The following is a 16,957-nucleotide window of genomic DNA, read 5'->3' on the forward strand; positions in this document are numbered from 1 at the left end:
CACATCTTTCTGCTTTTCTTTTAATCTGTGAGTTTGTATTGACTTTGTTTGTGTAAAACCTTTTTAATTTAGTGTAATCAAAATTACCCATTTTGCATTTCATAATGTTCTCTCTCTCTTTCTTGTTTAGTCATAAATTATTCCCTTCTTCGTAGATCTGATAGGTTAACTATTCCTTGCTCTCCTAATTTGTTTATGGTATCATGCTTTATGTCTAAATCATGTACCCATTTTGACCTTATCTTGGTAAATAATGTGAGGTGTGGGTCTATGCCTAGTTTCGTCCTCACTATTTTACAGTTTTCCCAGCATTATTTTTATCAAATGGTGAGTTGTTATCCCAGAAGCTGGAGTCTTTGGGTTTATAAAACAGTAGAGAGTTATTCATTACATTTTACATAGGCCACTCCACTGATTCATATATTTCTTAGCCAATACCAAATAGTTTTGATGATTGATGCTTTATAATATAGTTTTAGATCTGGTATGGCTAGACCAAATTCCTTTGCATTTTTTTCATTAATTTTCTTAATATTCTTGACTGTTTGATTTTTCAGTTGAATTTTGTCTTTTTTTCATAATTTTTGGTTGTTTTACATGGCACTGAACAAGTAAATTAATTTAAGTAGAACTGCCATTTTTGTTATATTAGCTTAGCCTACCCATGGGCAGCTGATATTTTTACATTTGTTTAGATCTGACTTTATTTGTGTGAAAAGTGTTTTGTAACTGTCTTCTCTGGTTCCTGGGTTTGTCTTGGCAAGTTTAAACAACTTATCATGTGCCAGTCACTAAGTGAGATACTAGGGATGCAATGAATGAAACAATCCCTAATCGAAGAGTATTTACATTCTCCATTGAATGAAGCCTGTGCAAATACTCTCACAGGTTTGTATTCCATTTTATTGTGATGGCTTACCCCATCTCTCTGCCCTCCAACCCTTTCTCCAAGCCAACCACCCTGTCTACACTCAAAACATTTTATGGGCAATGGTGAGACTTCCTGAGTACATGAATGAAAGAGGAATATTTCTAGAAGTGGAATGGGGTTGGTAGTAGAGAAAAAAACCCCACATAATTTCATTTGGGTGTAAATACCCACAAAATTCATCTTAAAAGTTCAATACATATGAAATTATTCATTTTAAATGATGATATCAGCTAAGCTAATTTATTAAAATAATGTTAAATTTATATGTAAATAAAGCTAAACTTACAAACATAAAAATTAGGTGCAAAATATCAATTATTTTGTGAGACAGGGTGTACCTGGACAGATCTAACATAGCAAATAACCTGGCCTTCTGGCAGAAGACAATAGTAGCAAATTGACTAGATCAAAGGAACATATATGCCCATTGTAAGAGGAATTATCAACCTAACTATGGTGATTTCTCTCCCTGAGGAGTTTTCTGTGGCTAATAGCTAAATACCAAACCCTCTAAGAAAGAGCAGAGCATGAACACCCAGTCTAGAGGTCTGTACAAAAGAAAATATGTGATGAAGTGGACAAAAAGGGAGGATCAAAGAGTAAGAAAAGATGCTAGAGACAAGTCCTTGAGGAAAAAAAATGATTAGAAACAAGACATGCAAAACAGAAAAGTTGTATTTAAGCTTTTGATATTGAACATAGATAAAGCGATAGTGAAGGCCAAAAAGACAGAAGGGAGACTGAATATTTTAAGGGTATAACAGAGTGGTCTAAAGGAAAACAAGCCCCCCTCCAAAAAAAGATAACAAGATAATAAATGCTGTGGGATTCACAGAGATCATGAAAACAGCAAAAAAACTTAACAGTGGTTCAAAGTGGAAATTAAACTTTAAAAGGAGATATTCAAATTTAAATCAGGTTAGAATTAAGAGTAGAAATCATTAAGACAATGTGCTAGGTAACTCTGCACAGAAACAGAGATTTCCTACAAAACAGTATATGATCTAAAAAGAAATTAGAAGTGGATGGTGGAATTAAAAAAAAATAGAAGAAATTATGTTAGAAAAGCCAAAAATAAAATAACCAACCCACTGACAATTTTCAAATAATATATGAATAATTATGGTTAAATGTGATATTTTTGCCCATTTTTTGACATCACAATTCTTTCTAATGGTATAAATGCCTTTCACCTATGCATCAAGCAATCATTTATTATAAAGATGTAAAAAGAAAGAAGTAAGAAACAGCCCAATAAAGTTAATCAACATATTAACTATTTCTAACAATATTTCATACTCACAGGATGGGTATACAGCTATTCAGGGAAGAGTGGTACCTCTTGTGTGAGGACTGCCAAGCCCTTTTCAGGACTGCTTTCCACCTTTGGTGTCTACATGCCACCTAACTGGCAAGTTCCAAGAAGCTGTAGCAGACCCAGTGTCCACACCCAGACAAAATATTTTAGTAGATAGTATAAACCAAGTTTAGAGTAACCCAGGGATCTCAAATCTGTCAGAGGAATAGGTTAATGTGAACAATTTGTTCCGGTGGGCCATGAGGGTGGTGAAACAGGCGCTGCAGAGTGCTTTGAGCTTAATTAGACATTGTAGATGCCAAGGTCATCCAGTGCATTCCAAGCTATCACCAGTCATCTTGACTTTGGTCTTGCCACTGGATTCTGATAACTGTAGAAGAGAGAGTGAGGTCAATGACTTCCAGCAACTCTGCCTAAGTTAAATCCAATCTATGTGTGAATCAAAAGACATCACCCATACCCTTTAACATTTTTAAGTACCGCAAAGTCCTGTGACAATAAACAAGTGATGAAGCAGCAGTTGCAGATACGCTAGGAACTGTAGTCACAGCCCTGCACCAAAACAGCTCAGATTATAGGTTCATCTTCTTACTGGAATGAAGCAGTGATGGCGATTTAGCATCTGAGTAGTGGTTTGAACATCTGTTTTAAAGGATCACACTACTTACATCCTGGCATGAGGAAGGGATTAGAAAAGGTGCCCTAAAAGTTGCCTGTTCACTTTTCCCTTACTTTCTAAGTATTCAGTGTGGTGCTAGGCCCAAAATGTGAGCCCTACATATATTGCTTGGCTGCTCACAACAGTTTTTGCATCACTAATTTTTCTCTCTCTGGTGTCAACAAGAGAATGGTTTCATTATTGGATCCAGAACTTCCCAAGGAAGCTGAAATCTAAGAAGAACAAGAAACCAGCATGCAGTCTGAGGACATAGGTGTCATAAATCCTCTTCTTCAACATGTTCGTACAGGAAACATAGAGCACTTGCAGAGGATTTTTGAAGACACAGAAGAATCCTATCACTCTAAGGTCATGCAGATAGTTATGGAAGAAGATGACATAGGTAGGATCTTCTTGTATGTGACTTTGTGTTTGCTCGTCCTTCGTTGCCAAAGAAGACCATGCCATTAGAGAAATAATGACATGACTTGCACTTGACTTTGTTTTGAGTGAGGGAGGGCTGTGCAGGTCATTAGCCTCACTTCTCTTCCAGAGCCATCTGAATCCAGTGACCACATATTCATCAGAATGACTGGAGATGATGGAGAATGAGGCAATTGGGATTATGTGACTTGCCCAAGGTCACACAGATGGTGAGTGTCATGTGTCTGAGGTGAGATTTGAACTCACGTCCTCCTGACTCCTGCACTGGTGCTCTATCAACTGCACCACCTAGCTGCCCTTAGATCTTCTTGTATACAGCATGCATGATTGGGCAAAATGATGTGATTATAGAGTACTGGCAAAATATGGTGTGAACCTGAATGAGAAAAGGGCTAGAGGTTATACATTCTTAAACTATGTTGCAGCCTGCAGTCAAGTGGAAACTTTAAAAACACTTGTGGATCTAGAGGTTGATATGGAAGCACTGAACTTCCATAATGAAACAGCCCTGTATGTGGCTCTTTGGTAGACTCAGATGGTGTGTGTTGACTTGTTCACCTAGCTCTGAAAAAGTCCATTGCAAAGATCCAGACATCATTATAGATCCAGAGAAAACATCAGAAAAGATGAACAAGGAAGACAAAAATCTTGCTCATCAGTGCCTGCCACACCAAAATGGAGTTGAGTTCCATCCAGAAACAACTGTAGAAGAACTTCTTGAACAAAAGTAACAACTGGAAGACCTGGTGAACTCTATTTTTTGTGAAAATGGCCACTTTTCATCCAATGAAAAGTGCCAAATGAATATATATTTATGATTTATTTATATATATTATATATGCCATATTATAATATATATGCATATACAATATAATATATACATATACAATATGATATATACATATTATACATGATTTATTTATGAATATATATTTATATATAAAGAAACATTTTTCTTTAGACACTCCAAAAGAAAAAGCTTCAAGTGCTAATGGATGTTAAGATAATAGTGTTATTTCTAAAATGCAAAATAAAACAGCTCTTTTATTACAAAAAAAAAAAAAAAAGTCTACTTCACCCAATGCTGGCCTGCTTACTGTGGCAGGTGGGGTTGACACTCTACAGTTGAAACACATACACACACACACACACACACACACACACACACATACTTACAATGTATGAAAACTTTTGTGAAGATGATTTCACTCACCATTGGTACATGGTGTGTGTCCGTACTTACGGACAACATGAAATACAGTAGAGGTGAAAGACAACTGGCCCTTGCTATGAGAGAACTCATCAGGTATCACATCCAAACACATGCCCTGAGTGAAACAAGGCTGACCAATGAAGCCCAGCTTACTAAAATCAGAGCTAGATACATGTTTTTTTCTGTAGTTGCCAAAGAGATGGGGAGTACTGTGTAGCTGGTATAAATTTTGCAATCACAACTAATCTAGTCAACAGGTATAGTTCCCAAAAAGAATAAGGATAGACTCGTGACTACATGATTGCCATTTCTAGCAAAATGCTGTACCACCAACCTCACTGTGTATGATCCCACCATAATTAATCTTGATAAGGTAAAAAAAAAATATGAAAACCTGGAGACTTTCAATATCAATGTGTCAACAGAGGACAAACTTGTTATTCTGGGTGACTTTGACAGAATTGTAGTTACAAACTATGAGACATAGTAGGGAGTCCTTTGGAGGAATGGATTTGGAAACAGCAGCAGCCATGGTCACTTTCTTATGAAAAATTGTGTTTTATGACCTCATAACCATCAATGTCTTCCATTTACCTCAGTGCAATAAAACTTTGTGTATGCTCCCTTACAGCAAACATTGGAATTTAATAGACTATGTCATTGTAAGAAGAAGAGACTGAGTATTTGAGAGTGATGAAAGTGATTTGTAGCACAGGGTTCTGTACTGATCACAGACTTCTCTTCTCTAAGCTATATATTTGCATTTAACAAAAGTGGTTCCAAGGCAAGATGACTATCAGAAGACTTTATGTCATCAGAGTAGAGTGTTTCTTAGTTCCTGAATAGTTTATTACTGACTTGGAGACAGAGTCATTAACATACAACAGAAAAATCCTGAATATGTAAATAGTTCCTCCCCACCATAAAAAAAAAAAAAAAAAAAAAAAAAAAAAAGATGGGAAACTTGAATACTTTAATAGCATATGAGGGAGCCAGGAAGATAATGAACTTGGTTCTAGGGCATGGAGACACCTAAATGTCTCAGTAGTTAAGAGTGATGAACTTGAAATAGGAAAGTGTAAGTTCAAATACAGCCTCAGACACTTCCTAGCTATGTGACCCTAGGCAAATCACTTGACTTTTCTCCGCCTCCATTTTCTTAACTCTGCAATGAGGATGAAAATAACATCTACTTCCTGAGCGTTATCCTGGAAACACATTAGGTTTTTAATAAATGTTTTATTCTTCCCTGTATTCGAAATTTCCTTCATAGATATTCATCTACATAAGACTCCCAGACTAATCACCTTAAGGAAACATAAGGGTAAAAGATTTTTCCAGCAGGGAAGATTTTGTCCAAGAAGAATTTGTCCATAGGACAGGCAAGCTTCCTTTTGTCCTCTTATCTGAAGGTGAAAAACAACCTTACTGTTTTTGCTCTGAGGAAATAAAAAGAAAGAAGCTTCTAGATCCAAAGCTAAGAATAATTATCCTAGCTGAGAAGTTTTGTAACACTTCAATTAAAAAAAAGCAGAGTAACAGTCTAGTAGATAGCAGCAGTATCTATAGGGAACCTACTTGCCAGGGGCATGATGAGTTGAACAAGTGTTCTCCAAAGGAAGGTTGCATGGTTGTGTGTGTGTGTGTGTGTGTGTGTGTGTGTGTGTGTGTGTGTGTATGTGTGTGCGTTTATACTATTTGAGGTGTTTGCATGCAGAAAAATCTGCTTATATTTTTTTCTATTTCTGTTTTTGTAGGAATGCTTAAATGCCTCTCCTTTATTATAAGTATGTATTCTTTTGATTAGGTATAGATTTACCTGATATGTTATCCTCATTTACAACATGAACTACTTTCCTTTTGGAAATATTTTATTAATTTTTCTCTTTTCTTGTGAGTATAAAATAATCTTTGGTTATTTGAATTTTCTTTCCTTTATACAAAAATTGACTTCTTCTAGATACTTACAGGTTAATGAAATTATTGAATTTCATTATCATGTGCCTTGAATTGTACGTTGCTTATTTTTTCTTCCTTTTTCTCATCAAAATTATTTTAGTGATCATTCTTTGTTGTCTTCATTCAAACATTCTGTACAGATTTCTTGTATTATTTCTAATATAATATTCAGATGTTTTTGATTTATATTCATTCAGATTCATTATATGGGATGATCAGTTGTTTTCATTTCCATAAAGACATTGATAAGCGTAGCTTTTAAACAATGGCTTTTATCCACCTTGATGAGGAATCAATCATTGTCTGCTGTATATAAGCAGATAGTCAACTATTTGCTGGTATTCAAATTAGTAGTAATTTAGTCCTTTCTGATAATGGATTTATTATTGCATGCCTGAGTGTTGATAACAGAGCTCCTCATTTTATACATTAAAGCAAAAGCACATTTTACATTCAAAATGCTATGCCATGGTGACTTTATAGCATCTGGTGAATGATTGCTATGTAAAACATCATGTTAAGTACAGAGATAACACTATATAATTCAGGTTTTTCAGAGATGTTTTGGGATAAAAAATTAATGATGAGTTTGTACTTGAGAGGCTGTGTTTTGGAGGGAAATGGATGCTGGAGTGGGAATCAAAAGACATGGGTTGGAGTTCTAGTAGTGCTAACAGATCTCTTTCAGTGTTAACGTCCTTATCTATAAAATTGAAATAGTGCACTTGGAACCTTGCTTTGTGTCTATGAGGTCAGTTTCTGCCAAAGGGCTAGAAGTTGTAGCAATTCTTTACCTATGAAATGGTTTGTGCCTATGTCCTCATTTACAGAGAGGAACTCTCCCAAAATTAGAGTTTTAGCTTTTAAGCCTCTCCTGAGAAAGTCCGTTGTCCCTAGAATTGCTTCTACTCTGCTTCTCATGCCCTTGAGTCACAAATAAAGCACACTGAGCAACAAAATGCAAACATCAGTAAAAAATGCTTATAAATTAGTTTTTGAAACTTGCAAATGAGTATTCTAACATTATTTTTTAAAAAGAAATGCACACAATAAGGCAGGGGAAGGTTAGGTTTTACCTTTAAATTGCTATCAGGTTTTGTTTCATACTCTTTGCTAATGGAATGAATACCCAACAAAAGCACCTCCCATAGTCATATATCTCTCCACTTACTCTTGCAGAAATCACCTCTCAAGGTTCTGATTTTTGTTTGAAGAAGTTGTCATCATTTGCTTCAAAGTATGGGTTTCTGTCATCCTTCTTTTCGTCACTGTTAGATTCAAAATGCAAAACAAAACCCTCCTTTCCCTCCCGCACATATACAACTCCTTTGAGATCTGATCTCTGATTCCTTAGTATTTTTTCCCCGAAATTGGGAAGAAGTATAAATGCCAGAGGTATTTGTTGCCATCCCTTCAGCCTTAAGTGGTTATATACTATTAACATAGAATTATTGTGTAGTTGAAGGGAGATAATGGAAGAGAAAAGAATTTCTAACCTATAAAACATCTTGTAAACGTAAGTGAATACTGACAATGGGTAACAAAAGTTCCTAAGAAATAAAGAAACAAAAAGAAAAAAAAAACAAATATTTTTCCCATTACCCCCAACCATTTCTAGCCTTATATCGTGAACTGCAGATTTGAACTAACCTTATATAAATAATTGAAGGTAATCCAGCCAAAGGTGTAGCGGATAGCCCAAGGAAACAAACAAAAAGGAAAAAAATGACCTATATGTACAAAATTATTTATAAGAAGGAAGGAAACAGACATTCATTACACATTTACTACATAGTACATGTCATTGTGCCAAAATACTTATATGAACTCTTTTCATGGTAGGTGAAAACTAGAAGTTCCTATAATTGGGCAACGACATAAAAAATGTGGTAGGTGAATATGCTGGTATATCACTGCCCTGTAAGAAATGAGGAATGTGAGAATTCTAGAGAAAGCTGGGAAAAACTTTATGAATTAATATATAGTGAAACGAAATAGAAGAATGGTTTAAACAATGATGACATTGTATAGAAAAACAAGTTTGAAAGACTTTAGAATCACAGATCTCTCTCATTGATCAACCCAATGAAAAACCTGGAATTCAGAAGAAGGAAAATGAAACAAGCCACTGACCTCCAGACAGGTAATAAATTTAAAATGCTGAAAATGAAATGTATTTTCAGATAAATCTTATGAGAGAATTTGTTTACCAGATCACTAAGCATTTATGTATTATGGTATTTGAATTGTTGTTTTGTTTTGTTTAAATTTCTTCATTTGGAGGGAGGTGTAGTGGAAACACCTTAACTTAAAATACCGCCATGAAAAATAAGAAAAGATGTATGGTTAAGGAGAGCCCAGAGTACATAATCAGTGTAATGCTGAATATTGTTGTTTTAATACAAATCATAAGATCAGAGATTTAGAGATCAAAGGGACCACAGAGGCCATATACTACAAACTCCTCATTTTACAGATGAGGAAACTGAGGAACAGCAGGGTTATTAATTTTTCTCCATCTATAAATATCAAAGGCAGAATTTAGGACCAGGTCCTGTGACTTCAGACTTGGTGCTCTTTTCTTTAAACACTATATAGCTTTAGAGTCTAAAGTCCATTGCCCTGTATAAGAAGACAACCTTTCTCTTGGATATCTTGCAACAACTCCTGAAAATCATCTTTTGATGTAGCTGACATGATCACTATATTTAATATCTGTGTTTCTAGAGTAGACCAAAAGTAGCCATGGTTCACTTTAAGTGATTTTTCATTCTGAAAGTCAGTGATGTTAAAAATGTCTTTTTTTCTGCAAAAAGTCTGTGGTTGAAAATTTGAATCTTCCTATCTGGTAAAGTTTCAGAAGTTTTTGCTTAATTTTTCCTTAGGAATTTTCATGAATATATGTTTTTATACAATAAGTACTAAGCAAATATCTGTTGAATTTAATTAAATATGAAGAAAATATGATTTTCCCTGCTCTGTGCATGAGCCATATTCAATAGAGATGTTGCATATGTGATTTCCATTACTTGTTGAGAAGGGAAATTCAACAATGTAAAAGATGAAATATTTCTGGAGTCTTGTACCACTCACTGTGTTGAAAAAAAATGATATAATTATAGTTAAGGTATCATAAAAGGAGTTCCATCCTCAGGATCAAAGCACAAGAACTATGGGACAGAGCCCTTTGTGGCCTAGAAGCAGAGACCTACTTTAAAAGTCAGGAAAAGTGTGATCACCATCATTGTGAGTAAGAATCAAAGCAGAAAAGAAAAGACCATAGAATATTCATATGGGGGCAAGGACCAAAATATGAATACCAAAGAGATCAACATTGAGAATGTACTCCCATCTGAAACTTAAGAAGGGAATATGAACTAGTCTGAAGCACAAAGAGCATCCTTGGAAGACTTGAAGAAGGATTTTAAAAGCCAAATTAGAGAAATGGCAGAGAAACTGGCCAATGATTTTAAAAATATTTTAAAAAATCTCAATAGAATGTAAAAGTAAAATTGGACAAATGGAAAAGGAAGCACAAAACATAATTGAGAAATTGGGCAAATGGAAAAGGAAGTACAAGAAATTACTATAGAAAATAACTCCTTAAAAGGAATAATTGGACAGATGGAAAAGAAGATGCAAAAGTTAACAAAGAAAACAATTTGATAAGAATTAGAGTTGGGCAAGTAGAAGCTAATGACTCTATGAGACATCAAGAATCAGTCAAACAAAATCCAAAGAATGAAAAGATAGAAGAAAATGTAAAATATCTAATTGGAAAAACAACTGATCTGGAAAATAGATCCAAAATAGAAAATTTAAGAATTGTTGGCCTACCAGAAAGCCATGATGAAGAAAAGAGTCTGGACAATATCTTCCAAGAAATCATCAAGGAAAACTGCCCAGAAGTGCAAGAGCCATAAGGCAAAATGGTGATTGAAAGAAGCCACTGTTCACCCCTGAAAAGGATCCCAAACTTAAAACACCAATGAATATTGTCGCCAGATTCCAGAGCTATCAAGTGAAGGAGAGAATACTACAGGCAAATAGAAAGGAACCATTCAAATATGGAGGAGCTACAGTCAGGATCAAACAAAGCTTTGCAACTTCTACATTAAAAGACTGAAGGAACTGGAATATGATATTCTGTAAGGCAAAGGAGCTGGGACTACAACCAAGGATCAATTGCCCAGCAAAGTTCAGCATAACATTTCAGGCAAGGAGTTGGACATTCAGTGAAATAAGGGATTTCTACACCTTCCTGATACAAAGGCCAGAACTCAATAGAGAATTCAGTCTTCAAATCAAGGTCACAAGAGAGGCATAAAAAAGGTAAACAGGGGAAAAGAAAAACTTGTTACTCAATTTGAGAAAACTGTTTACCTCCCTATAAGGGAAGATGATACTTGTTAATCTTGAGAATTGTATATCTATTATGAAATATAAAAGGGATAGATAGATAGGTAGGTAGACAGATAGACAGACAGACAGGCAGACAGACAGACAGATAAATAGATAGATAGATAGATAGAGGGAATGAGTATAAAATAAATTATGTGATAAAAATATGATTTAAACATGTGAAGGGATTGTAACAGGAGATATGAAAAGGAGGTAGCAGAAAATGATAAATTACATCACAGTAAGAAGTATAAAATTATATTAGAGTAGAGGAAAAGAGGGGAGGGAGATGAACATTGTTTGAGAGGTATTCTCATCTGATTTGATTCAAGGACGGTACAACAAATTTAATTAAGTATATAAATCTAACTAGCTCTATAGGCAGTAGGAAGGGAAGGGGGAATGAAAGGGCTAAAAGGGAGGGAAGAAGTAGTAAGAGTAAAAGACAGTAATAGCAAGAGGGGTTGAAAGAAGGAAGGGAAGACTGCAGGAGGTGGTGGTGAAAAATTAAAACTCTGCTGTGGAGGGGAAGGGTGAACTAAAAACACAAATGGTGGGAAAGAAGGTGGAGGGAAAGACAAAGACAGTAATCATAACTGTGAATTTGAATGGGATGAACTCTCCCATAAAATGGAGATGGATAGCAGAATGGATTAAAAATCATAATCCAACAATATGTTGTTTACAATAAACACTTTTGAAATGGAAATATACACACAGAGTAAAGGGAAAAGTTTGGAGCAGAATACATTGTGCTTCAGCTGATGTAAGAAAAGTAGAGGTAGCAATACTAACCTCAGGCAAAGCAAAAGCAGAAATAGATCTAATCATAAGAGGTAAGGAAGGAAACTATATCCTGCTAAAAGGCACCACAGACAACGAGGCAATGTCATTACTAAGCATACATCTTCCAAGTGATATAGCATCCAAATTTTTAGAAGAGAAGTTAAGCAAGTTACAGGAAGAAATAGACAGCAAAACTATACTTGTGGGGGTCCTCAGCCTCCCCCTCTCTGAACTTGATAAATCCAACCCTAAAATAAATAAGAAAGCAGTTAATGAGGTGAATAAAACTCTGGATAAGTTACATATGATAGATCTCTGGAGAAAACTGAATGGGGATATAAAGGAATATATGTTTTATCAGTGGCACATGGCACTTATACAATAATTGACCATGTACTCGGGAATAAAAACCTCACAATTCAGTGCAGAAAGGTAGAGAGAGTCAATGCATCCTTCTCAGGTCATAATGTAATAAATAATCTATGTAATGAAAGGTCATGGAATGTTAGACCAAACATTAATTGAAAACTAAATAATCTAATCTTAAAGAAAGAGTGGGCTAAACAAAAAAAACCATATAAACAATCAACAACTTCACTCAAGAGAATGACAATAATGAGACAACCTATGAAATCTCATGGAATACTGCAAAAGCAGTTCTTAGGCGAACCTTTATATCTTTGAATGCCTACACGAATAAAATAGAGAACGAAGAGATCAATAATTTAGGCATGCAACTGAAAGAGCTAGAAAAAGAACAAATTAAAAATCCCCAAGTAAGTAGTAAATTAGAAAATACTGAACACCAAAGCAAAGATCAATAAAATTGAAATTAAGAAAATTATTGAACTTACAAATAAAACTAAGAGTTGGTTTAATGAAAAAAAAACCCAATAACATTGATAAGCTTTTGGTAAATTTGATTAAAAAAAGAAGAAAACCCAATTATCAATATCAAAAATGAAAGGGGTAAACTCATCTCCAATGAGGAGTAAATTAAAACAGTAATTAGAAGTTACTTTGCTCAACTTTCTGCCCATAAATTCGATAATCTAAATGAGAAGGATGAGTATTTAAATATATATGTAATATATATATATATGTATTATATATATGTTATATATAATATATATATATATATATATATATATGAATTTCCCAGATTAATAGAAGAGGAAATTGAATATGTAAATAACCCCATCACAAAAAAAGATATTGAACAAGCCATCAATGAACTCCCTAGGAAAATTTCTCCAGGGCTGTATGGTTTTACAAGTGAATTCTATCAAACATTTAAAGAACAGTTCATTTCAATACTATGTAGACTATTTAGGAAAATTGGGGAAGAAGGAGTCTTCCCAAATTCTTTTTATGATGCAAATATGATTTTGATACCTAAACCAAGAAGAGCCATAACAGAGAGAGAAAATTATAGACCAATTTTTTTCTTTTTTTATTTTTATTTTTAATGTTCTACAATCACTACCATAAAACTTAGATTTTTCCCCCCTACCTGCTCCCCAATACCCCTCTCTTTCCCCAAGATGGCATGCAATTCTACATAGGATCTATACACACTTTCCTATTGAATACGTTTTCACTATAGTCATGCTGTGCAGACAAACTAAAATAAATGGAAGAAATCATATAACAAATCAAAACATAATACACACACAGACACACACACACACACACACACACAAATACACACAAATGATCTGCTACATTCTGCAAATGAATTCCATAGTTCTTTCTCTGAGTGTGGAAGGCATTTTGCCTTAGAAGACAAGTGGGAAATTTTTTTTAAGTTCTTTAATTGTTACAAAGTTCCAAGTCTACCAGAAAAAAACTCTTGCACACTGTGGTCTTCACTGTGCACAAAGTTCTTCTGGTTCTACAACTTTCACTCAGCATCAGATCATAAAAGTCTTTCCAGGCCTCTCTGAAGTCTTCTTGGTCATCATTTCTTATGGCGCAATACTACTCCATTACATTCATGTACCATAATTTATTCAGTCATTCCCCAATTGATGGGCATCCCCTTGATTTCCAGTTTTTAGCATCTACAAAAAGTGCTGCTATGATTACTTTTGTACATATGGGACCCTTTCCCATTTTTATGATCTCTTGGGGATATAGTCCTAGAAGTGATATTGCTGGGTCAAAGGGTATGCGCGTTTTTGTAGCCCTTTGGGCATAGTTCCAAACCACTATTCAGAATGGTTGGATGAGCTCAGAGCCCCACCAACAATGAATTAGTGTTCCAACACTCCCACATCCTCTCCAACATTTAGCATTTTCCTGTTCTGTCATGTTTGCCAGTCTAATAATTGTGATGTGTTACCTCAGAGTTGTTTTGATTTGCATCTCTCTAATCAAAAGTGATTTAGAGCATTTTTTTCATATGATTAGAGATATCTTTAATTTCTTCCTCTGAAAATTGCCTGTTCATATCCTTTGACCATTTATCAATTGGGGAATGGCTTGCAAATTCTTATAAATTTGATCCCATTATCTATATATTTGAGAAATGAGACCTTTTATCAGAAACAATGACCATAAAGATTATTCCCTAGATTTCTGCTTTCCTTTTAATCTTAATTGTATTGATGTGATTTCTAACAAACCTTTTTATTTTAACATAATCAAAATTATTTATTTTATGTTTTGTATTGCTCTCTATCTCATTTGATCATGAATTCTTACCTTTCCCATAGATCTGACAAGTGGACTATTCCTTGCACTTCGAATTTGCTTATGGGATCACGCTACATGTCCAAATTATGCACCAGTTTTACCTTAACTTGGTATATAATGTGAGATCTTAGTCTGTACACAGTTTGCATCTTATTGTTTTCCAAACAGTTTTTGTCAAATATTGAGTTCTTATTAGGCTGGGGTCTTTGCAAACACCAGGTAACTATGGTCATTGACAGCTTTGTTTTGTGTATCTAATCTATTCCACTGACCCACCACTCTGCTTCTTAGTCAGTAACAGAAAGTTTTGATGATTGCTGCTTTATAACATATTTTGAGATATGGTATTACTTGGCCACCTTCCTTTGTATTTCTCCATTAATTTCCATATTGTTCTTGATCTTTTTTTCTCCCAGATTAATTATCTTGACATTTTTTCTAACTCTATCAAATTTTTTTTTGATAACTTGATTTGTATGATGCTGAATAAGTAAATAACTAAGCAGCATTGTGGTTTTTATTATATTGGCTTGACCTACCTATGAGCAACTGACATTTTTTTTCATTTGTTAAGATATGACTTTATTTGTGTTAAAAGTATTTTGTAATTGTGTTCATATAATTCTTGGGTTTTCTTGGCAGGTAAAATCCCAAAATATTTTCATTATTTACAATTATTTTAAATGGAATTTCTCTTTCTATCTCTTGCTGCTGGTATCTGTTAAGTTATATAAATAATTTCTGATAATTTGTGTTGGTTTACCTTATATCTTATAACTTTGCTAAAGTTGTTCGTTATTTCAAGTAGTTTTTTTCAGTTGATTCATTAGGATTCTCTAAGTGTGTCATCATATCTGCAAAGAGTGACAGTTGTGTTTCTTCCTTGTTTATTCTAATTCCTGTAATTTAATTTTCTTGTCTTATTACTATAGCAAATATTTATAGTATTAAATTGAGTAATAATGGTCACAGTGTGCAGCTTTGCTTCACCCCTGACCTTATTTTGGAAGACTTCTAGTTTATCTCCATTGTAGATAAATCTTGCTGATCTTTTAAGATAAGTATTACTTAACATTTAAAGGAAACTCTCTTTATTCCTATGCTCTCTAATGTTTTTAATAAGATTGGGTGCTGTATTTTAGCAAAACTTCCTTTTTTCTGCATTTATTAAGATATTTATATGATTTCTGCTTATACCATATCAACAGTCAATTATGTTGATAGTTTTCCTAATAATAAACCAACACTGCATTCCTGCTATAAATTCTGACTGGTCATAGTGTATAATCATTGTGATATGATTTTGTTCAAAATTTTAGCATTGGTATTCATTAGGGAAATTGGTCTGTAATTTCTTTTTCTGTTTTAGCTATTCCTATATTCAGTATCAGCACCGAATTGTGCCATAAGAGGTGTTTGGAAAAAGTACTTATTTGCCTATTTTTCCAAAAAGTTCATATAACATTGGAATTAATTGTTTTTTAAATGTTTAAAAGATTTTTCTTTTGAACCCATCTGGTCCTGGGGATTTTTTCTCAAGGAGTTCTTTCATGGCTTTATCAAATTCTTTTTTCTACAGTGTGGCTATTTAGGCATTCTATTTCCTGTTCTGTTAATCTGGGTAATTTTTATTTTCCTAAATATTTATCAGTTTCACTCAGATTGTCAGATTTACTGGCATATAATTAGGCACAATATTTTCTAATTATTGCTTTAATTTCTTTCTCACTGGTGGTGATTTTACTCTTTTCATTTTTGATGTTGGAGTTTGGTTTTCTTTTTTAAAATCAAATTAAGCAATTGCTTATTGATCAAATTTGGTTTGTTATATGAAATAAGGCCCTAGATTTATTTATTAGCTAAATAATTTTTTTTAACTTTCTTATTTTTTAACAGTCTTATTAATCTCACCTTTCATTTTCAGGATTTCCAATTTGTGCTCAAATGGAGATTTTTAATTTGTTCTTTTTCAAGTTTTTTTAGTTGCTTACTAGCTCATCGACCTGTTTTTTTCTATATTGTTGATGTAAGAATTTAGAGAAATAAAATTTCCCCTAAGAATTGCTTTGACTGCATCTAATAAATTTTGATCTGTTTAATTTTTGTCATTCTCTTTAATAAAATTGATTGTTCCTATAATTCGTTTTTAACCCACTTATTCCTTAGGATTATATTATTATATTATATTATTATTATTATATTATATTATATCATGATATGATATGATATTACTATATTATATTATTTAGTTTCCAATTAATTTTAATCTATGTTTGCAATGCTCTTTGTTGGGAATTTTTATTGCATTATGATCTGAAAAGAATACATTTACTATTTCTACCTTTCTACATTTGATTTGATGTTATTATGACCTAATACATGGTCGCTTTGTGTATAGGTCCTATATGCTGCAGAGAAAAAGATATATTCATTTCTTTTCCCATTTAGTTTTCTCCAAAGCTCTGTTGTGTCTAACTTTTCTAAAACTCTGGTTACCTTCTTGATTTCTTTCTCATTTATTTTTGGTTGGATTTATCAAGTTCTGAGAGG

At 33.8% G+C, this 16,957-nt stretch overlaps 1 pseudogene; it reads left to right on the forward strand.

Annotated features, from left to right (window-relative positions):
* The first annotated feature begins 3,093 nt into the window (after positions 1-3,093).
* On the forward strand, positions 3,094-4,155 carry LOC140524178 (ankyrin repeat domain-containing protein 45-like; annotated as a pseudogene).
* The last annotated feature ends 12,802 nt before the right edge of the window (positions 4,156-16,957 follow it).

The sequence above is a fragment of the Notamacropus eugenii genome, chromosome 2 (genome assembly GCF_028372415.1).
Source record: "Notamacropus eugenii isolate mMacEug1 chromosome 2, mMacEug1.pri_v2, whole genome shotgun sequence".
In the NCBI taxonomy this organism is placed as follows: Eukaryota; Metazoa; Chordata; class Mammalia; order Diprotodontia; family Macropodidae; genus Notamacropus; species Notamacropus eugenii.